Here is a 25,115-nt window from a genome sequence, read left to right on the forward strand (position 1 = left end):
AAAATTCATCTTGACATAAAATATGTAACTTTTAGCACAGATTGACCAAGAAGTTGCAGTATTCTTGTCTCAACAAAATCTCAGCTAACAATATTAGTTTTATTTCTTTAAGTAACACATCAATGCTTGTTATGTAGAAAAACTTCGGATTCATATGTTTCTTCCTAAATCTAAAAAGGGCATAAAAATCCCATTCATATGTGTGAGTAAATTACTCTACTTGCTGTTTTTATTTTTTTTCTTTAGGATTATTAATTTTTTTTAATAATTCTCATTTAGTTTAAATTTTGTAGACTTCCATCCATAATTCAAAATCTTTATCATGAACTAAGAAAATCTCTTAATAGTCTTGTCCCACAGAAATAGCATGATATTATTCACCAGTTTCTAGGCAAAAATGACAGGATCATTCTCAGGATGCTTTGTGGGAAAAAAATGAGTTGTAATGTGTCAGAACTTTTGTACTTGGATAATAGAGAAGCTTAACGAATATTTGTTATAAAGAGAATATTTGATACCTGAAAGAAGTCAAAACTCACATGCCATGTGTCTCCCAACAAGAAATGCAGTCATAGCATGGCCACTTGAGTGTTGGGTTGTTTGATTCCTCAGTGTCTTTTAACAGTAATTGTCTATTTTTTATTTCTGTCTTTTACTGGGTAATTGTATAAGAAGCTCCTTTCAACATTTTAAAGGCATCATGCGTTAGATTATTTGCAAGTAAAATGGCTGCCAAGCATTTGTTATGCAAATACAATTGATCAGGTTTCTTGTAATGTTGTTTTTTAGGCATGTTCGATTTTTCTCACTGAGAATCAAACAGTGGGTTCTATGCATTCCTAGTGACAATTATCTCTTTATACAAACAGCACTGGACTGCAGGGGAAATGCAATAATAGCTTTAAGTAATTTATTTCTTCTGTCATTTGTCAAAAAGCCCTTGAACTTCAAAATGCTTTCCTTTGTGTTGGCACTTAAATGCTTCATTTTCCTCGCTAGAAAAAAAATTGAAATACTAAAACAATTCTGTAAAGTTCTTTAAGTTCCAGCAAGTGCAGCAAACAGATTTCAGTGTCAGCTTTCTGCTTTCAAATTCATAATTTGAACTATGTGATCTCTTTGAGGAGCTCTGCAATATGGAATTGTCACCATGTGATGCAATGAAAATGAACCAAAGGGGAATGCTGAGTATAAACAGCGCACTTCAATTTCTCAAGATGACACATGTTTGGAGAAAGCAAATGCAAATATTGCTCAAAACCAGCATCAGCTTTAAGCTCTCCTTTTCAGCCACGTTGCTGGCCTTGTTCTCCACAGGAGCGGCTTCCTTCTTCTGAAACATCATTTATCAGTTGCCTTTGTTTACTGTTCTTGACACTTCACTTTGCCCATGCTCAGTGATTGGTTTATCCACTGGCTTAAATGAAGGACAAGCCAGGTTAGCAAATACCTAAACATGGTCATGCTTCATTCAGAGATTTTTTTTTCTCTGCATTTGTGATCAGTCTTCACACTCCCTTGGAAGTCCCAGCCCAAAGGCTTCCCAAGGGATCAACCACTGTGTCTTGTAGGAGATGAAGGATCTGAAGCAAGGCCATCCTATTTTCCTTCTACTGGCTCACTGGTCAGTCTGAGGCTCTTCTATCCTTCTCTGGGAAATCTGTGTCCTCCATCAGCACTCAAGAAGTGCAAGATATTTCTACAAAGCTGAACTACTGTGTCAGCAGGGCAGAGAAGAGCTTGCTGCACAACAAAATGCTTAACTTAAGAGTCCAGGGACTTTTTGATGGTTGTGCTTCTGTGCTTCTTTCTGGGCTTGCAGATGAGCTTTTATCACATAACTTATCAGGAATGACTCCAACCATGAATTTCATTCCATAAGATGATGAATTCTTATTTGTCAAAAGAGTAAAGGACATTGCTATGCAGGTGCATTTCCTATTGTTTTGCTGCCTTGCTGAAATTAAGTTTCATGCTTATGCTGCCCTCACCAAACTTTAAATGTGCAAAAATTAACATTTCATCCAGTGCTACTCTGTGCCAAGAACAGGACTGTTTTAGTAGATAAATAATGAATTCCTCAGCAATGAGCACTAATGCCTGCAAACACAAGAAGAAATTAGGTTTAATTAGCACTGTGTACAATTCATTGCCATTTTTAAGCTGTGTAAAAGATACATCTTTAATAATTAGTTTATGTACTAATAGTCTAGTGGTGTCTGTGGGTATTGGGAGGGCTGGCAGCAGAGCATCCTGCTCCTGGTACATCAGCCAGGGTGCAGATTTGCCTGGGCTGTCTTGGGTCAGAGAATACAGAACAGACTCCAAGTGCTGTGTATCACTAAGCAAGGTATTTGAGTACAGATTCTTTCCTCCCCTTGATAGACACCAGGCAGTGAAAAATTCTGTAAAACTATATGTGTGGGCTCCCCTTTTGATGTGCTTGTCCGGGCACTGACCCAGGTTGCCACACTGATGCCTTGAGGGTAGCAGGGAAGGTGTGAAAGGAAGAAATGGTGATATTCTGACTCAAGTTCAGGAGGGCAAAAAGATACTGTAACTTAAAACAATATTTTCCCCCTAGTAGCTCACTTTCCTCCTCACCGGCTGTTAGGGATATTTTGAATAGTAAGGCAGAAGCAGATGTGTTAGTGTGCCTTGCTCACTGCAGTTCAACCTGTTGTACTGGTATGATTCCAGCCTTCCTTGTGGTTAAAATCACATGGCAACTGCTTACAAATTTTCTTTTTTTTTTCTGCCACTGTTATGGCAGGGGTGCTTGGCAGGAACATGGTGTGGACAGATGGGACAGCAACCTCCTGAACTGCCCTTTCTAAATTCACAGCACCCCATGACTGTGATTACTAATGGAATACATGGCTTGAGATCACTCAGAAGTTCAAAATAGTCTGCACAGGATGCAGCTGATTATTTTTCCATCTTCTCCTCCTACTGGCAGTCATCAATATGTCTTGCAACCAGATATAAATTACTTGCTTTTCTAAACTGTTTGATTTAAGCTACTCTGCAAAAGGGAAGCCTAGCTGGCCTGTTTCTCATAGACACATGACCTAATTTTTCTGTCATTTTATTTTGATGATTGTCAAATTGAAGGACTTCCTTCAGTACACAATTTGATGGGGCCAACACAGAGGTCTGCTTTTGCAATGGGAAGTTTAAAATAAGTGATAAAATCCAAGATCATATGTCAAAGATGGATTTAGAGTGGGATTCTAAAGTCTTTTTTTGTTGTTGTTGTTTGTGGTTTGTTCTTTGGTCTTTATTTTGTTTTTTGGTTTTTTTGTAATTGAACATTACAAAACTAAATTATAAAAAGAAGAGATGAAAAAACAGAAACTGTCAATGAAAATGATGGCAAGACAGAGGAGGATTTCTAAAGGCTGTGCCAAAGAAACAGTTGGAGAGAGAAAAAGGGAATGAAAATTAGAAGATGGTGTCATGGGCACCAACAGAGTGTAATATTTTGGGAAATGGTGTTTCTGGGTAGTACTAAGACAGCTGAAGGTCCAGATGGATGAAACTGATCAGGTTTTGCGGTTTGGTGAAGAGAAATCCATGCAGATTTGAGAAAAAAGCAAAAAAAGGAAGGCTTTTGATGATTATGAATTGTAATTGCAAAGTGCCTAAAATGAAACTGGAAAATAAAGTCTCCAGGGAGAGCAAATTTACAGGTATGAGAAAGAAGGTGGAATGACAGGTATAGATGAACTGCGTCTGTGCTAATGTGGCTTACTAAAAAGGGTGAAAAATAGCCTGTGATGAGGTGAAAACTAGAAGGTATTCAGTGCAGGGATGCAGGAATGGGTTAACCTGTGGTAAGGCAAACTGTTCTTGTCATAAAATCTATGACCACTGTGAAACAGACCTTGGAGCAAGACACTCAGAGTGGAAAATTGACACATAAATTAATGAGGGGAATAAGTACCAGATTTCTAAATATGTGTCAGTTGGAAGTGAAGGAAGACAAGCTGAGGATACATAAAAAACCCCAGGTAATGTTGGGGATGTGCTGTACAAAAGCAGCAGTGAGGACAGGGAAGGTGGGCCAGTGCAAGGCAGCAGAAGTGCAGGAACTGCTCTGTGCTTCCCTGCCAAGCTGAAAGAGCTGTGCAACCCAGGGATCAGCAGGACTGAGTGTGAAGAGGTGTGTCGGAGGCAGACTAATGCAGGATTTCAAACTCTCATACTCTATGAAAGTGTTAGGATTTTATATAGATATATAAGTATATGCCTACATTATTATTATTGTTAATAATAATAGTAACAGACACTGCATTTAGAGACTATACATTTCAGTGAATCTCAAATCAAACTTTAGAAAATTAAAAGTAAAACACAGTCATGTTGAAAATGTAGTAAAGAATTGGCAATACACCTTCCTTGACCTTCTGACTACATGTCACAGGTGGTGTTTAAAATACAAAACCATCTGCAGAGGGTAAACTTCCTCTGTGTCTGCAGGGTCAAGATGGAACAAGCACATGTATTTAAGGGGAAATACTTTTCACTGTATTAATTAAAACAGTTGATGATACTGCATCTCAAATCCCATGTCCAGTGTTTTTGGTCCCTCACTACAAGAAGGACATTGAGGTGCTGGAGTGAGTCCAGAGAAGGGCAGCAGAGCTGGGGAAGGGTCTGGAGCACAGGTCTGGTGAGGAGTCACTGAGGAATCTGGGGTTGTTTAGCCATAAGAAAAAGAGGCTTGGGGGTGGCCTTATGGCTCCCTACAACTCCCTGGAAGTAGACTCTTGCCAGGTGGGTGTCAGTCTCTTTTCTCAACTATCAAGTGACAGGATGAGAAAAAGTGGCCTCAAGTTGTACCAGGAAAGGTCCAGACTGAACAGTAGGAATTTTTTTTTTTTTCCACAGAAAAGGTTGTAAAGCAATGGAACAGACTGTCCAGGGAAGTGATGGAGTCACCATCCCTGGAAGTATTCAAAACATGTGTGGCTGTGTCACTTGAGGATATGGTTTGATGGTGAACATGGTAGTTATATTGTTGGCTGGACCTGATGGTCAGGTCAAACCTCAAAGGTTCTATGACTTTTAAAAGTCCAAGAAATCTTGATTCACAAACATCAGCTGAAATTGAAAATACCCTAGAATCATAGAATAAGCATAAAATGTTTAGGGTTGGAAGGACCTTAAAGATCATCTAGTTCCAACCCCTCTGCCATGGAAAGGGGTGCCAGTCACTAGATGAGGTTGCTCAGGGCCCATCCAGGTCTTGAACACTTTCATGGGTAGAGCACCTACAGCTTCTCTGGGCAAACTCTTCCAGCAATTCACCACTCTCTGAGTAAAGAATTTCTTCCTGACATCTAAACTAAACCTGTCCTCTTTCAATTTAAAACCATTGCCCCTTTTCCTGTCACTATTTGCTTGTATAAAAGTCCTTTGACCTCCTTTTTATGAGCCCCCTTAAAGTACTGGAAGGACATAATGAGGTCTCCCCAAAGAATTCTCTTTCCCCACGTTGAACAGAAGTTGACAAACCATACCATCTCAATATATATGTAATAAATCAAGGTCTGGGGAGGACAAAACATGTGGGTGTAGACAGTTTTAAGTACCAGATGATTCAAGTATGGTTACTGTGATGTAAATAATGACTCTTTTGAAGGCACATTTTTCCTATGGTCCTGGATGTTTCCAAATGCATGGGTAATGTAATATTTGTTTGCTTAATATGTTACATCAAAAAAGCTTCTGAAGCAAAGCATTCCCTATTCTTCAATGTTTTCAGTAACATCTCTCATTTTTTTCTTTATTATCATCACTAAAATTAATTCAGTCCACATTCTGAAATTATTCCAGAATGCTCAATCATTTGGTTTTGCAACTGATTATAAGGTGTCTCAGAAAACATGAATGTGTGAGAAAAGAGGATTTTTCAGAGCACTTCAATTTGTCTAAAATATTTGCTCAAAGTTTACCAGAAATTAAAATTATATGTCCAGAACCTTCTGCATTTAGAAGTCTTCTGTAAAATTTGTCAAGCACTTTGATTTGATGAAAGCGACAGCAGTTTAATAAAGCCAGACCAACAGACAGAAACATGCAAAACCAGGCCTAATAGCTTCAATTTACCATTTTTTGCATGCTCATTAATGTGCTCGACTTTCTTCTTAGAACAAGCCCAATGTCAGTGCAAAAAAGACCAACACTGTGATTTTCATTCAAGGAAAAGCTAACACAACCCATGCCTAACAGGTATCAAAGAGAGAGTTCCAGGAGTTTTGGCTCATATTTCTGTGCTTGACTCCATTTAGATAAAATTTTGGTTTAAATTAATTACTTGATTTATACCTTGCCAAATACTTGCTTTAGAGACTCAGCATGACATGACCTCAACATAGCAGAAATATCCTTTTATAATTTTTTCATGTCTATAATAGCAAAAAAACCCAGCCATCAGCATTCTACTTCAATTCAGACAACAGGTGAGAAAACAGTGAATTTTTATTTTGTGATTTTTTTCGGCCCACTTACATCTTATACCATCCTGATTACTTCACATTTCTGAAAAGCATAAGGGCTGGGCCCATTTATTGTAGCCTGCACTGCATGTCCAGATGGTAAATCTTGCATTTATAGAGATCAGAGAATGACAGGCCATTTTGATAGCTGACACCAATGAAATAAAAAAGTATCCAGCTGTCCCTCCTTTCTCCCTTCGGTCTTCCAATTCCACCTCCTACATATATGAAGAAAGAAAAGTGATGCAGGAGCTCATGATTTCAAATGCTCTATTTGACTGTCTTTGTGTCTGTACTTCCAATGACTTGATAAGCTTGAGAAATGCTAAATTTTGGGAGAAAAATTCATATTTTGTCATGACTTACAAATAACATATGCCCTTTGTATATTAAAATCAGAATATTTCAGTGATGAGTTGGATTACTAAATTTAGTTTCTGGTTAAATTAACTCACAAATTTATCCTGAACTTTCATTAACTCTATAAATTAATGATATTGCACTTGTCCTCTTATGCATGGCAGTGCAAAGCAAGACTTGGGCATTATGTGATACTGTAATTAATCAGTGTAATTAATCTGTGCTGCAAGAAAAAAAGAATTCATTTGGTATGAAATATGCATCCTTAATCTTGATTTTTCTCAACTTTTGACTGCTTACTTTTTATACGTCAGTAATATTCCTCTATTAGATAATACAATGCTCATGCATAGAGGAGATATTTGTATTACATTGGTTTCCTTGCAGAATATAATCTTTCAATGCAGTTTATAGGAGGAAACACTGGAGATCCAATCACAGCAAAAGAAGAAAGCAGTTTTGTTTTTTTGAATGACATCCACAATGAGCTTGCTGTTGAAAAGACAGTGAATAATCCCATACTTTTGACACAAAAACATTCAGAAAAAAGCATCATAAAAATAATTTTTCCAGCATTTATATATGCAAAATATCATAACTTCAGCCCAAGTTCCTGCCAGTGAATCCAGAGAATGAAAAATACATTAAAGAAATGCCATATGTAAACAAGGCAGATTGTCAGTGCTTCTTAATAGTGTGTTGAGAATAACAGGAGCATTTGCTCCTGTACTGCACACTGTATCTGATGTCATTTAAACGTGACTGAAATTTCTTTCAGGTATACATCTCTTCCTGGTGTGTACTTCAAAGTGAGCATTAGACTACACATATTGCAAAAATTAGGGCAGATTTTCCTGAGTCAAAATCTGTGACAGTGTTCACAGGGGTTCTTGGATGAGGCAAGAGACAAGAATGTTGACTCCACGTTCAGAAGGCTTGATTTATTATTTTATGATATACATATATTACATTATAACTATACTAAGAAGAAATAGAAGACGAGGTTTCCTCAGCAGGCTAGCTAAGAATAGAATAGAAAAGAATGATAACAAAAGGCAGCTCTCGGACTCTGTCCGAGATAGCTTGGTCTTGATTGGCCATTAATTATAAGCATTCAAGATGGCCCAATCAAAAATCTACCTGTTGCATTCCACAGCAGCAGACAACCATTGTTTACATTCTTTTTCTGAGGCCTCAGCTTCTCAGAAGGGAAAATCCTAAAAAAAGGATGTTTAGTGAAAAAGATGTCTGCGACAAAAATCTGCAAATTCTGAAAAATTGATAATCAGTTAAACTGAGAAACCTTATAATTACAGTTGTTGTTAAGAATAGGCTCAAATTTTCTTGAAAGAAAATTTGAGTGGCTGATTGGATAGTCAAGGTCAGGCGCCATTTGGTTTTCCAAAATTCTAGCTATAGTTACTGTGTCCCTCACCCTGGACTACTGTCTCTGATAAGGATGCAGATATATTAGCTTATCATTTATAGCAGCCACACAATATATTAATTTGAGCAGTTTAAAATATGCCATTACATGTACTGGATTTTGTACTGGATTTGCCATTACTGGATGTTGCTATGATGAAAATCCCTTTTTGAACCCAGTATTGTACCAAGCCAAGAGCTGTAGCTTCAAGAGAATCATATACATATATATGTATCAAATATTAGAATCAGTTTTAAGGCTTATGAAACAATGAAATATACATCAGTAAAAAGGATCTTTGAACTTAGATGGTTATAGATGGTGTATAGGCTGTAGCTATATATAATTTGAGGAATTTGAGTATTACTTTATATTAATAACTTTACTAATTGTGGTCAGCCCTGTATGTTTGGCATTAGAGGCTTCAGGGAACTGGTTGCTCCACCTATGTCAATTCTAAGCTAATGACTGTGCTGATTCTACCTATTTATTCATACTTCTAATTGGCAAATAGGCTCATTTCCATTCTTTCCTCTTTCCTGGAAGGAAGGAAAAGTTTTTACTTTTTTTCTGAAGAATATCAACAACAGCAGAAGCTGAGTAGCAGGGCAGAATTTACTTTTTTAATTGATTTTACTTTTTATCTTTTTCTTGATTTTTAGCCTGATTATATAGCTTTTAATCACTGATTGTAAGATGATATTAAGATGACTTCAAATGGTATCCATTGAGTACTTTATACTGCATTCTTCCTTTAACCTTTCAAATGAAATTGAATTTAGAAACATCACTCATTTGGCAGCAATTCTTTGTTGAAGTCTCTTTTCCTTTTTCTGCCATCAAGCTGTGTTTTGCTAAGGCTGCTACCTTGTTAACTGTCTCATATTCAGTAATAATGCTAATAACTACTACATACCTTGTGCCAACAAGCAGTTCAGAAAATGAAATATTCATTTGAAATGCACATAACTTAGCAGTGGTAGCTGAAAGGCAGCGGCAGCAGCAAGTACAGACAGAGCGATTTAATTAATTAGAATTATGCCCTTTGGGTTTTGTATGTGCTGTTGCAATTATAGGAATGTCTTTACTATTGCATCCTAAATATCAAAGGAAAATGTGAAATCTTACTGCATTTTCTATTAAAAGAGGTACATTTTTAAGACCTTTGTTACATATTTTGCTGTTCCTTTTCAAGTATTCTGGTTTACCATGGGCTGATTTCAGGGTAACAGTCAGCTGATAACTCACACACTTCTTTTACCTGTATGACCAACTTAGATCAAAATTTGGTATTCCCCTATTATCTTAGATGGCTCTAGTCAACACATTGAACATTGATCTTTAAGAAAGGAATCCTTAAAGTTTAGATCATATCAGTGTAACCACCTTCCTTTCTGATTTTAAAAGTTACCATGCGAAGCAATAACCAGTGTTCTTTCACTCCTACCAGGTCCACAAATATCTCCAAGAACCTACACTGAGCCCTTGTCTCTGTGGTTTGTCCAGCCTGGGTTTTTATGCACATATGGTGACCGTAATATTATGAAGTACGGAATTCTTTGAGACAGAAAGAACTCATTGCTGTCCTGGGGATAATAAAACACCAAATGTGAGTATCTGTTTTATTTGGTGTGGTGATTTGGATCTCTCTGTTGAGAAGTGGAAGGACTGTTTCATGGAAAGGTGACACTGGCAGCTTCTGAGGAGTCTGATTACTCTGCCTGACAAGGAATCCTTTAAATGTCTGACTGGGCATGACCAAAAAATATACCAATGTTACTTGTACTTGCTATTTGGCTGAGCATCCAGGTCAAATTGTGGGGAAAAAAAAATGTGTAATTTGGCATGCTAAACTAAAAGGGTTGAAGTTATATAGACTGCATCTCTAAAGCTTATAAATCAAAGTTTACTCCAATTGGCAAGGTTTTCTGTGCTCAACACACCATATGATATCACCATTGGAATCATTTTTATCTCAGGAGTCATAAAAGGAGATGCAGAGATTTTGTCAAAACAGAATTTCACATTTAGGCATTGTGTTAGAAATAATGGCAATGATAATGACAGACTAATGGCTCCAAACTAGACATACAACAATGACTGGACTCAAAAGTTGTAAGCAAGAGTGAAATTCCAAATGTTTTTCTCTGCTATAACTGCTTCATTTATATAGACACCAGGAAGCATTATGAACCTAGGGAAAGACTGTTCTGATGCAGGCAGGATCCAATTAAAAAAGGGAAAAAATAATTCTACGGAAATCTGTTGCAAATCCAAAAACTGCCAGTATATCAGACTGGAACTGCATACTATGAGAATGGTGCTCTGAAATTTGAAAGGTCTGGGTTCAGTTTCTGGCTTGGCTACAGATTTCCTCTAGGCAAATCACTCACATCTTGATGTGGCTCAGTTCTCCTGTAAAGGGAAATCTGTGAAAGGGAGATAATGTTTCCCTGCCTTTCAAAAGGTTTGTGAACATGAGTTCATTAATGTTTGATAGATGCAGTGCTGGAGACCATATCACTGTCAAGCAAGTGTGGAATACAGCCTCAGCAGTACCTCCTGAAGCTTGTGAAGTGCAGTCTTTTGGGGAAATATACTTTGTTTTCCCCAGTCTGGTGAATGGCTGCAGCTTTCCCACTTCATACAATGAGGCACAGGCTGTGGAGAACTGAAGTGAACTGACTGAACATCCACATGAAGACTCCAGATGTTTGAGGAGTCACCTTTCTGGTTTTCTTAGTCTTGTCTTTATCCAGGTTATACTCTGATTTTGCTATTTAGACTTGTTGATATATGCAATTGTCTGACACAGTGAGAGGTTTATCTGCTTCTTGGTGACTTCTCTCTACCCACTGCAGAATGCAGGAACTGTTGCTTACTCCATGAACAAAAAATAGATGGAATTTATTCCCTTTCCCCTTGCATTGCTGGTATTCAAACAATGTTTAAATGACACCCTTTTTAAAAATCTGTAAAACTGGAGAACTACAAGACTTAATATGATTGCTACATTATTTAGGTCTGACAGCTCTCTTGTTTTATATTCTAAAGGAGCTGACCCAGGACGATATTACATGTGCTGTCCATCAGAGCTGAATTTTCAAACCCTCCCTCTGTAAGTTTTAGTCTTCTGACCTGAAACACAGCTAAGAGGAGTTGGTGGATTCTCTTAAGAAAATCCATCCAGAGTCAGGGGGAGGAGGGCATTAGGCCTTGGACTCTTGCAATGCTTTACCCCAGAGATATTATACTAACTAGTAGTCATAAATCCTGTATGAATAGTATTTGTCAGAAAAGGACCAATGTTAGAATGAGCAGCCTTCAGTAACTATTATATTTATACAGAAATACACTTTACACTCCCTCTGATGAAACAATAGTAGCTGCAACATTTTAGGCATGAACAGTTTCATCTGAAAATGTTGTGAGAAGGCAGCACTGAACTAGAGAAACTAAACAAGATTCAGAGTCATGTGGCTGTCATTGTTTCCTCAGTAAATTCAGCTGTGGGAAAAAATAATGCCTTTTTTTGGAAAGAATGGTCCTGTTCCACGTAGTGATCATCCTGCACATATAATTTTTCACTGCAGAATTTCTTCAAACTTCTGACCTAAATCATAAAAAAAAGTCAGGTAAGTCAAGAGACAGAAGCGAATACATCTTGACCAAGGTGTTAATTAGTTTGAAGAAAAAATTGCTAGCAGCATGTTGACAGATTGTGGGTGGCTTCAATGATAGCTGGCAGCTTCTCTGTGAATATTACCCATTTTCCCCTCTAAAGGATGCCCCCAATGTCCATTTTTGGAAGGGCATGAGTTTGCGAATATTGCATCTGTGGTTCTTTTGTGCCTTAATTCCTTGCTTTCTGTAAAAAACCCTCCATAATTGGTACTATTACATAACCAGGCTTTTAAGATTATTTGAGGACATCTTCTGTTTATATCCTCAATCACCTGCCAGAGGAACAAAATCTTGCAAATCATCATTCTCCCAACCTTGAAAAACTATTCTCTTGCATATGATTCTTGTACCTCACTGATTATTAATAAAATATCAGTGCCTTCTATATTAACATCTATCAGCTGTAGTTCTTTTTCTTTTTTCCCTTCCTTTAATATTTCTCTAAAATATTTATATTAATGGGAATAGTTGCAGAATGAATCATGATATCTCTCAGAATGGGTCACATTGGAAGGGACCACAGTGGGTCATCTGGCCCAACCTCCCTCAATCAGGGTCATCCTACAGCACCTGGCACAGGATTGTATCAAGACAGCTCTTGAACTTCTCCAGGAGGGAGACTTCACAACCTCCCTTGAAAGTTTGTTCAGTGTGCAGTTGCTCATGCAATAAAGAAGTTTTTCCTCATATTCAGGTAGAACTTCCTGTGCATCGGTTTCTGCCCATTGCCTCTTGTCCTATTGGTTGGTATCACCAAAAAGAACCTGGATTCATCTTCTTGGCACCCTCCCTTTAGATACTATTAGACATTGATCAGGTCCCCTCTCAGTCATCTCTTCTCAAGACTGATTTGGTTCAGCTCCCTTGGCCTCTCTTCATAAGACAGAAGATCCAGTCCCTTGAACTCTGCAGCTCTCTGCTGGATCTGCTCCAGAAGCTCCATGTCTCTTCTGAACTGAGGAGTCCAAAACTGGACAAAGCAATCCAAATATGACTTCACCAGGGCTGAGGAGAGGGGCAGGATCACCTTCCTTGACCTGCTGGCAGTACTTTTCCTGATGTACCCCAGGATACCATTGGCCTTCTTGGCCACAAGGACACACTGCTGGCTCATGGGTGAGGTGCAATTCCCTGAGATGTGAGAACTGGGGGTGATATAATAAGGAATGAGAGAGATAAAATGAGAAGATCAAGTGACTTTCCTCCATCTCTGCTCTAGAGTACAAAAAGAGCTGTATTTCTCTCATTTCTCTCTCTTCTGCAGCCACTAATCAAACAATATGAAAGCAAACACAATGAAAGCAAGTTGGATCTGATGGCAATAATGCTGTCTTACCCTGAAGCCTGGCTTCTGTTCAGCAACTATTTGGAGGCAGCCTGTGTAATGGGAGACAGGCAAGACCTTGGTGTTTTTCATGTGCTTAGCAAGACAGAACAAAGACCGTGCTGTTATACTGTTCAGGCTTCCTAGAATCCCTGGGATGGTGGTCTGTGCTCCATAAAAGCACTGGTTGGGACAGTATTCAACCACATGCTTAGTCTTCTTTTGCTGTGGGTATACTTTTCTGTGTTTGAAATTATTGCTGGTTAGTTTTTTTTAAGCAAAGAAAAGTAGATAATCTGGTACAAAAGTTTTACACAAAATGTGTTGGAGAATATGATGAAAACGGTTTTTAGATGTTAAAAAAGTGTATTTGACACATATATATATATCTATGTATATATGTTTGCCAAGTTTGAGTCCTAGAAAATATCAGGTACTTATTCACAGATGAAAATATTAGATCAAACCAGGCAGAGATTGTCCTGCAGCAGTGCAAGCAAGGAATCTAAAGTAAGGCATTACTAAAGGCAAGCAGGGTAGAATTTCATTCGCAGTACTTGCCCATCAAATTATGTCTTTAAAGCTGCACCTGTCAGTGTATTTGATATTAGCTTGTCAAGGCAAGTTATTTCTTTCTCCCAGTTGATACTGAAGTTCACTATAAAGCCCTATCCTGCTGTAAGAAAAGTAAGTGAAAGCTGCCTGCGTTTAGGTCTAGGCAGAGGAATCAGCAGAGGGCAGGACCACCACCTAGAGAGGGGCAGGAGGAGGAACTCATTTTCTAAAATATAATACAATAGAAACTGTCATTCCTTTTCACTGGGATATTCTCCAGGTGCTAGAATTCATCTCACCCACCTAAAGAAGTGTAACAGCACTTTTCTCAGTAAATTTTGACAGTTTGGGAATTTATCCTCATTATGTTATAAATGTCATTTTTTTTGCTTGGTGAATAATGTACCAGCACATTTGCCTTAAGTTCCACCTGGGAGGTTCTCATCCACAGATGAGAGGAACTATCCCAGAAAGGTGATGCTGAAGGCAGGGGAGGGGGATCTGCCTCAACTCTAGTCACAGAGGGTCCAGAGGGATTCTCTGCTGGTGTGACACTGAGCCTGATGGACCGTTTCCACAGAAATCCACATTAGCTGATGGGGACGGGAAACACCTGCTGCAAGCAAGTAGGTGGAAAACTGATTGGTTTTTCAATGATGATCTGCACTCTGTATGGGAGAGAAGTACCTCATTGCTACTGAGCAGAAGTGCAAAAGCACTAGGGCACTGAGATGTTTGCTCCTGGTTGGGGTCCAGTGTTGCTGTGTATCTGGAGGCTGGGAGTCCAGTGATGCAGGGGCTCTTCTTCCATGGGATGGGTGCTGCTGGACAGGGAGGCTGTGGGGAACAGTGCCTTGGGGGAGGGTAAATGCCCTTATCTCCATCTCCGTCACACTTGTTGGTTTCAAGGCCAGGGTTTGCTGGAGCTGGACAATGGAAGTTCAAACACTGTTTTTAGAGGTTTCTCTAAGTCTCTGAGAAGGAAGGAACAGGATTTACTGCCAGTTTTGAGGTTCAGACAACACTGTCATGAAGTGGCCTCTGTTAACAGGTGTCTCAAATGCATCAGTAACCTCATATTGAAGAGGAGGAAATAGAAATCCCTGGTTGTAAGAGAGAAGCAATATACATTGAGTAAATAGGCCAAAAGTAAATAACAGCCATCAGACATAAGGAGACTACTCTAATGATCTCTGTTCTGTTCCTCAGGCTAAATGATCCCATTTTGCCAGAGAAAACATGTTTTCTTCATGTGTTTCCTTCATGAAGTGGCTTCTTTGCAAAAAATCCTTCTACATAGTTAAGGTATAAGTAATTGCAAGTAATGCTCAATTATTATAAATGCAGTAGAAGATATAAAGAATAGAAATTTAATATTTATATAAATTTTCTACCTAATATTCCAGCGAAGGCTTGTGTAACCTTAAACTATGAGATCCATGTGAATTTTCTTTGGAATTTTTATTCGGTCAATATTCGAAAAAAGTAGAACCAGTAGCTGGTTTTCAGACAATAGGAATTTCTATACATTTAATACTGTACTTCAGTATTCTAGAAAATAACATAATCGGTTTATATGTGTGGTGGTTTAACAGGAAATATGTTTTCTGGGATGCTGTGGTTAGGCCAATGGATGCTCAGATTTTAATATTGGCACCTAATGTGGCCATTGGGACATTGGATCTGCCTCTGAGAACACGGGGTTAAAGCAGGGCTCTCCCCTGGGAGGCTCCCTTGGGTTCCGGTCAGTGAAAGGTTCAGATCTCCCCTGGTCAGTGAAAGGTTCAGAGCTCCCCTGCCCGGCTGCGGGCTGGGTGGGGCAGGGGCAGCCATGTGGCCGGGTGAGGTAGGCCGGGGCCTGGACAGAAGGGAGGGGAAGGCCCCTGCAGGATGGAAGGGTGGAGGAGGAGCCCTGAGAGGCATCGGGCAGCCACCCCCGCCCCAGGAGAGACAGAGAGAGAGCCTGTGCCTGTGCTTGGCCGGCGAGAAGGAGAAGGGGGGGGTGCGAGAAGGTGCCCGGCAGGGCAGCCGTGAGAGTTCTGGACAGACAGAGCCTCAGATTTTTAACCCTTTTCTTGGATGATGGAAACCTTACAAATGCTAATCCTCCTGGAGTTGAATGAGAAGAGAGATATAGATAAGAGGAAATGGGCCACGAGAGAAATAGAGAGGAACTCAGGTGGAAGAGATGATGGAGTGGCTTTTGCTGGACTCTTTTTGTGTAGCCATGGACAGAGCCATGTTTCCTTGTGATACAGGGACTGCATTTTAGGGGGAGGCAATGCCTCAGAACCAAGAGGGTTCGGTGTGGGTACCCCTCGGCCCCAGGGGGTGGAAAAATATAGGGGGGACAGATGTCCCAAAGTTGAGACTGTGCCTTTTTGGAGTGGGATGAAGCATCCTTAAAAGTCAACCCTAGAAGCAGCTCTGGTCCATGTTCAGTGGTGAGAGTGCTGGACATGAAAGGAAGAGGTCACCATTGGCACAAGGAGGACTCCTTCTCCTTTTGATGAACTGAGGATTGAGTATTCTGAAGGGTGATGCCAGACCGAGTTGATGATTTGGGGGATGTATTGTATTGGGAATTTGGTGGGGAGGAGGAGGAGATGTATTTGTGAAGTTTTCATTTTCCTTGTGTGTTTCTTTTTTTTTCCCCTTTCCCTTGTAGTTTAGTTAATAAACTTTTTTTTTCCTAAGTGGGAGCCTGCTTTGCTTATTCCTGGTCACATCTCATAGCAGAAACCAGGGAGAGGGTATTCTCATGGGGGCACTGGCATTGTCCCAGTGTCAAACCATGACAATATGCTACAAAGTTATGTGTCCTTTTGGTGTCAACAATCTGTAAAGCCTGTAGCTGGACCTAGACTCCCTATTCTCAAGACTCATACAACTTCTCAAATAGGGAGACTTGTGGAGTTAGATGTATTTTGACCCAATGTAAAAAGCAGGATTAATTGAGAGGGAAGTGCAGACAATTGGTGAAAAGTTAGCAGCGTAGGAAAGCTGAAATTCCCACCTGCATGAGTTAGCAGTAAATGAGGTTATTTAACATCACTCAGGGAACAGAAGGTCACCCTTGCTCTCACTGTGAGCTGCCGTGCAAATAAATAGGCCTTTGCTTCCAACAGTGGAAACAGGCTTATCTTTTCACAAACTCCATGGATATTCATCTCTCTCTGTCTATGATTCATTCTTTGTAGTTACCTAAAAAGCTTTAATCATCTAGTGAGGAAGAACTAGCTAATGCTCCATAATTTAAGTGACCTGTCACACTACATAGAAAAAGCTAAAGCAGTTCACTGAAGCTTGTTTTTCAAGGCCATTTATAGACTCTAGGGTTTCAAGCCACGAGCCAAGTACTTCTGGGAGGAAAAAAAAGTGAAAATGACAACAGCAGCAACAACAAAAAGACAGAGACCAGAATTCAGATCAATTTATGCATGAAAAAATTTGGAATGGCAAAATATGCTGAAAATTTTGGAGGTTTATCTGGAATGAAAGGACAAGTAATGGTCACCTGACAAGTTAAGATGAAAATTTGTAAACATGAGACTACTCTTCCTACCCTCTGCTTGGCACCAGAAAAAGAAGTAGTTTGACTGCAACATTCATGGGGGCAATTAGCTTTGTAGTTGTGAATTAATTAAAGCTTTCACTGTTACTTTTGTTGACTAAATCATATTAGAAAACACAATGGTACTTCTCAATGTCCTTGGATTGGAATTTAGGAAATCTGCATCCTTGCATTAGAGCAATTTTGTTTCAAATGTGTTCTTATCCCTGCAAAAAGTGAATTACAGGCACGCTGAATGTACTGAGTTCAGCTGAGGACCAACTGTATAATTGGATGCTCCTCATTACAGAGTGGTTTGTATTGTTACCTAGTGGGACACTGAGTAGGCTTTTAATCCTTTTGACCATAATTGCTATCTCAAGAAATGAGCATTAATTCAAAATGTTCTGTGTCTGTTTTACCCTGTCAACATTTCCACTCAGTGTAAAATAACATATCATCAGTGGTGTTATTTTATGCTGCTGTTGTACTAACTAGTTACTAACCCTAGTTACTGATTAGGAGTTTCTGACGCTAGCCCAGTTCTTGTGTGATGCCCACAACAAATATTTTTCCAGAACTATAACAACTGAGCAGATTGCCTAGATCACAGTCAATAAATTATATTATTGCTACAAGCTGAACCCTATTTAATCATCACACAATGGCTGTTTGAAAGTGGGATGCTCGAGCTCCCAATTGTGATTGTTCTGACTGAAGACAGAAGTATAATGGCGAAAATCCATGTCAGTCTTTCAGTCTGAATAAAGTGTTTAAGTTTTCAAATAAACAGCAAAGAAATAATTAAACCTATCTGCTGAAGCCTAAAGCAGTTTGTGATTTAGTTTGTGATTTATGCACTTTTAGTAAACTCCTTCCTCTTCTCCTGGTGCTCTGTTATACTCCAAGTGGGACTAGATACCTCATAGTGGAAAGGTTTCTGTCAGGTAGTGTGAGATATGCTGGGAAGCAGAGCAAGATTTTGCTTGGGGAAAAAAAACCAAACCTATAAGCTTTTGATGAATGTTGCTTTTTTTAACAGTTTATTTGCTTTCAAAACTCCAATTCTCATGGGAAAGTTTCTTAGACATGTACCTTTAAAGCTATGTGGCAAAGGAGAACCTTGAAAACGGCAGATGACTGCTATCATGGAAAGGAAATAGGAGCTAATTATTAGCTGCATAGTAATTGTGACTTTTTTAACCTCTGTACCAAAAATAAAATAAAAATTCAGTGAAAAGAGCTTTTCTTAAAAGATTATAAGAGATTAAATTCAATTTTTCAGGGAAATGCTGTACCTTCCTTGCAGTAAATGCATCTGAAAAGATGTTTTCTGTTTGAAGCAGTGGTCAGATCTTCACTTGTCAGAGGTACAGAATAGAAAAGCTATAGAGTTAAAAAGGCAAAGGTTACTAGTCATTCTGAATTGCCTCAGTTTCTGTTTGATCAGTAGAAATAGCAAAACCATATGCCTTATCCTCTGTAGCAAAGTGAGCCAGAGTTATCAGGGATAAAGTCCAAGATCCACAAGTTCATAAGGGCAGACAGTAATTTACCTTAGCCAAGATCTAAAAGACCTAAATAACATCAATATTATTGTGGGGGTGCAGTTTAGAACTTCTACAAGAATATTTAAAAGGATCTATTTTTTCCTATTAAGAATTATGCATATCCATCTTTCACATAAAGACCATTATTTAATAGGTTGTTCTGAAGTACTTATTCTTTTACTGCTTTTCAAACTGTCTTTTGTCTGACAAGACCATGACCTTCAAAGCTATGAGATGTCTGGGGCTACAGAGGCAGATGTTTGTGGTAAGGTGAACAAGCACAGATTTGTGTTTTCCTGATAATTTTTTAAATGTAGTTGAGGAAGACAACTTGAGAGAAAAATTTTTTAAAACATGTGAACAATGGAAAGCCAGCAGCAAATGAGACAAGATGCTAACCAAGGGAAGGACTGACCTTGAAAAATTAGCAAACTTGTGAAGTTTATTCAGGAATTTTTATAGATTCATTGTTAACCTTTACATAAAATATTTTAGTGCTGATAATCAAATATTTACTGTATACACAGAGGTAGATCTAGTGGTCCTGGAATTGAAAAGGAAGATACCACTTTCTCATTCAATTTGTTGAAGCATCCTTCAACAGCAAAATTTTATTCAGTAAACTCAAGGTTTCGTTAGGGAATTCTTTTTGTTTTGGCTTGGGGTTTTTGTGAACTTTCAGTTTGCTTTTATACAGAGATGCTATAAAGCCTTTTTGTAGAGGATTATCCTCTGAGAAGTTACTTTCTGAAACCCTCCAAAAGTAATTTGATTTTCTGCCTGCCTAAGGGTCTTCTGTTTTCTGCTCTGATTAACGAAGAAAAATACTGAAAGAGAAGTCAAGTTTTCTCACTCAATTACATACATAATGAGATAGGAAACTCTTGATCCTATAGATATGTATGAGAAGGTAGGTATACCAGAAATGCGGGGGGGGTGGAATCCACAAGAAAGATATCATATCATGGAGTTAGTTATTTTACATTCTCACAATGGACTAGCAAATAGAGAAAGACAAAAGTGATAATTTTTAGTATCTGAATCATATACTACGTTGAAGATCTCACTCTGTTTTTTTGTGACACTTTTAAAGTTGGCATGCTCAATTACAGGGTTGAAGGCATGTTTCTTTTTTACTACTTTTAAAAATGCTGGTTTTCACAGTGTATTTTAATGAACAAAAAAAGGTCTTTTGACTGTTGGGTGTACTTTAAGTGATTGACTGTATTTCTGATGGAAGACTAAAATCTGTATGCCTCTGGTGAGCTGATCTTCATCATGTCAAATCTCTGGGAAAACTGCCATCCTTGTCCTTACTGACAGGAGCTGTCAGATCAAGAACAAGAATGAACTCCTAAGGAACCACAATGAAATTGCAAGGTAGGGCTCACCTGTATGTTTTACACTCTGACACCAGTCCTAGTTTAAGTATAGAGTCTGTGCCTGTTAAACCCAGGAAGGGTTGAGGAGGAAGCATAAGAGCTGCTGTTACCTAGTATGAACCAGCACTCCCAATTCATTGGAGTGCTCAGCCAAAAGAGGGTCTTAAGCAGAACAGTTTATGCATTAGGAATTTTGGATGATGAATTATCTGAAACTTCTATGTCTCTACATTAAACATATTTATCAGGCCCTATTAAAGCTTGCTTTTGTAATTTTACTTCCTTTCCAGTATTCTCCAACCTGCTCTCAGTACCTCTTACAAAGACATTTTGAGAGAGAGAGTTCATGTGGTAAACAGAGAGATTTCCTCTAAGCAGTGTTAAACCTGGACCAGGCTGGGTGTGCCCCTGCTCAAAGGTGGATTCCAAAGCAGCTATGTGAAGGGGCCTCATGGCAGTACTGAAACCATTTTGCAGTTACCACTGTGGTCTCACAGAAACACTTGTCTCTGTAGGCACTGAAATTTCTTTCACCTGAGTTTACAAAAGGATGTCAAGGAGTTGATCTTTTTGGCTGTAAATTAATATTCATATTACTGCTAAAGCACTCCCTAGAGGTTTCAACGATGCCAGGCTATAGATGTGAGAAATTCTACTGACCTCTGGAATGCTGCCCCCGACCCTGCAGTGCTCTGCTGTTTTCTTTCTCTTTTGGTCTTTAAAAGTCTGTGGAAGACCTGAATTTGGAGAGATAAGGAGGTCAATCACAGAAGCACTGGGCAGGTCATGGGCGAACAAGAGATAGAGGTTCAAAATGTTAAAGTGCAAATTATTAAAGACACAGTGAAAAAGACAGAAATCAAAATGTTAGAAAGTATGTTCCTTTCCTAGGATACAGACAAAAGATTTTTTCCTTCTAGTGCAAAATCCTCCTGCAGAAATTGAAGACCAATTTTATTTCATGCAAACAGTGAAACCTGTACCCATCTCCATCATTATGAGGTAAACCCAGATTAGATCAATAGAAGTCATTCAGTCACAGTGGAATAATTTGCTTTTTGAAGGTTTTGAACTGTGTCTGAATACTCTCCTGAGATTTTTGTCTTTCAGCTATGTTATTAACAACTCTTTTCTTTTTCTCTTAAAAACAGCTCTTTTTTAAAGTATTTCTTTTGTCCTTTCCTTTAAACCATTGCCTTACATTTTTCACAATGTGTTTTCTTGCTACAAAGGGAGATTTCATGATTATAGATGAAGATAAAGCAGCAGGAATGCAGAAATTGAGAAACAAAGATAGTACTGCTATACAACTGACTTTAGGGAAATAGCAGAAGAGTAAAAATAGGCAGTTACCTGAATTGACATTTATCTCAAATATTCTATTTATTTTCAACAGATCTTTCAAACAACAGCAAATTATTAACATTCATCCACTTCTTACTGAAAAGTATATTTAATATTTTTCATTTTTAGTAGGGAGATTCCAAAGCTATACCAAATATTTCAATCTACTTATGGTTACTATCAAAATTGACAAGGAAATTTGTATTGGAAGAATTTTATTCACAGTTATTTTATAGAATATCAAGAACAAAATTCCAAAGTTTAATAGAGTGATACAGCAGCACAAGTCTTACACATAAGCAATTTATACATGCTCATATAAACCTCTCTTAAATATACAGCTCTAGTTATAAACCACACTGTGTCCCAATCTAATGGCTGTGTGGGATGCTTGTGAGAATTTATAGTATGCTGTTTTGGGACAAGGGAATGCTAACAAACTCCTCCTTGGAAGGCTGTTCACTTTGCTGCATAACATGGGTTTTAAGTGAGTGTACATAAAAGCTAACCAAGAACCCAGTCCCATCCAATGCATCCAAGCCTCTCTGTGAGAGAAAACCTGGATACAAGCAGTCCAAGACCCACCAGCTCCTTTTTGCCATTTTTGAATCAGAAAGTTTCCCAACTTGCAGCCCAACTTCCCTTGCCTCAAGGAGAGCAGTCCAAATCTCTCTATTGCAGACACCCTGACTATCTCTGTGTTTCTTCCTTCTGTTTTTGAAGCCTCTTTACATGTCCATCATCACTCAGCAGCAAATGTGATGTTGCCCAAAGCTAATTATCCAGAAATTTCCACACCATCGGCTTAATATAACACTGACAACTGGCAAAGGAGCAGAAAAACAAAGAAATGACAGATACATAAATATATAATGGGAAAGATTTTAAGCAAATCATGTTGGGTAGGAATAAAAATGGTAAGCAGAACATTATGTATTTACTCAAGGAGTACCTGCCAATAGAACAAAATGCAGGAGTAAGATGATTTTTTTTTTCTGTGAGTTTTTTGTCTTAGAGTTCTCAGGAAGACACAAAGTATTTCTGCAAATATTTGGGTTCTGGTAGCCCCCCCATTCCCACATGTGATATTCTGTGCTCATTTGATGGCTTTCGGCACCTTTTCTGCACGTGATTTTGTGTAAATCCATAGCCAGCATGTAGAATGGGGTAAGAGTTTTTTTTAATAAATTCAGAGATGTAATATTTGGTTTGCATTGAAAGGGTCTTTTTGGGATGTGGTGGGGTAATAATAGGGGCAGGTCCTGTAAGACACCAGGAGCTGCCCCTGTAGAGGCCAATGGCAGCTTGAAATGGCTCCAGAATGGACGTGCCACTGGACACAGTGGCACACTGGGGGCAGTGCCTCTGTGATAACATATTTGAGAGAGGGTAAGAACATGCTGCACAGCATCTGTAAGAAAGGAATGAGAATATATGAACAAAAAAACCCTGCAGACACCAAGGTTAAAATAGGAGGAGGCAGTGGAGGGGCTCCTGGCACTAGAGTAGGGATTCCCTTGCAGTCCAGTGGAGAAGACCACAGTGATGCTGGGAGGTATTGGATTAGGGGAAAAAAGCTCTATTTATTTATTTTATGTTATTTTTTATTTGGGGGTTTGTTTGTGTGGTTTTTTTTTTTGTTGTTGTTGTTTGGTTTTTTTTTTTTTTGCATTACAGCTCTGTAAATAACTTCATTTTTCTTTCTCAAAGAGAAAAAAAAAAAGCCCAGAGCTAGACCCTCATGCAGTCATGTGGGCATCTGTGTAACAGAGGTCAGCTGTTCCTCAGTGTACCCTTGTTTAAGGCCAAAACTTCACTGTTTCTGGTGTGTCACTTTCCTAACCAAAAGGGCAGAAACACTGAGCAGCAGCAGCAGATGCCACAAGGGCCTGTCCAGAGAAAGGAGCAGGAGTTGTTAATGGTAGCAATTTTCAGCTAAAGTATTATAATTTTTGGGGAAAAGTATATGTGCTTTCAGTGGTTTTCCACCAGTAACTCAACTTTTTCTATGGAAAGGAAAAAATATTTCTTGTGTCCTTCTAAAATGAAGGTTTACTGTTATGGAGTTACTGCAGAATTTTAAAGTGAATACCCAGGAACTTTTCCCTGTGATTAGCTGAGAATAAGGATAGAAAAGAATTGTCTTGGGAGTACTTGAAATATAAGCTGTCATCACCACAATGATGAGAGCTAATTTTCCATTTCTGAAGGTTGTATAAGTGTTGTCACTGTGCTTTTATTTTGCCTTATTTTAGGAATAGGGTGCCCTAACTTATCCTTTTGGGACTGAGGCATTAAATCCCCTCTTTTTGGTTAGGTTATTACAGACAGCTAAAAGAAAGAGTAAAGAAATGGCTTTTGATAGCAGAGAATATCTTCGGGGATTCTTTTCAAATCACATTTGTAGGCTGCAAATATAATGCTAATTGCTTAAATTCATACCTGAAGGCTTTATAAATTTCACCATTTTCATTGACTGTTATCGGGCAATAATGATCTGATCCACAGCACTCCTCAGAAAAAAAAAAAAAACCCCAAACCAAAAAAATCAGCTTATTACCTTTGGGAGATTGAGATGTGGACTGTAAACCAAATGAGAGGAGAGAGTTGCAAGTATCTGAGCTTGGTTATGTAGTGTTCATTGGACACATAACTCACAGTTTTTTGTTTCCATTCTGTTAGCAGACTGTAGTGTAAATAACCATGATAACAAATAGGAATTTCAGATTGTGGCTAGTCTAATATGTGGTTAAAACACTATTTGTGCTACTATTCCTGCCACTTTTCTTTTCCTAAAATACCAGGAAGAAACAGAAAAAAGGCAGGAATACTTGTCTTGTGGATTTGTTTGCAAGTTGTAATTTTAATGTCTGTGGCATCCTTCTGCAGTGCTATATTGTTTGCTAACAATGTTTTCTTATGAAGCCATACTGGTTGAATTATTAGCAATGGGCATGGCAAGGCACTAAGGATAAGGAAATTGATGACAGTTAGTGCCAGCAATGCTACTAGTGAGGAAAACGTACTGAAAAATTTAAAAAGGAAGAAAAAAGAGTGCAAGCTTAAGAACATAATATAAAACGAAGGATTATTTTTAAAGTCTGTGGTGAAAGTAAGAGTAGTCAGCAAATATCTGTGGGAAGGTGTGCTTAAAATCGAATCAGTTATGGAAATTTTTCATATACATGCCAGGTAATCTTGGGAATATGCTATCTTAAATAGGCATAAAACACATGCTGTATCAAAAAGCCTTCTTTTCCACGGAGTGTGTTGTAATTATCTTTGGTGAAGAAACTGACATAATTTAGCAATATTTTGAAGTATTAGTGGATAATAAAATTGTTGGGAAACACTGCCATAAATTTACAGGCCTTGAGATATACCACGTGTCTGGAAAATCTCATTTCAGTAAGGATTCCACACAGGGTAAGGAG

This window comes from Molothrus aeneus, chromosome 3, assembly GCF_037042795.1.
Source record: "Molothrus aeneus isolate 106 chromosome 3, BPBGC_Maene_1.0, whole genome shotgun sequence".
NCBI classification, from domain to species: domain Eukaryota; kingdom Metazoa; phylum Chordata; class Aves; order Passeriformes; family Icteridae; genus Molothrus; species Molothrus aeneus.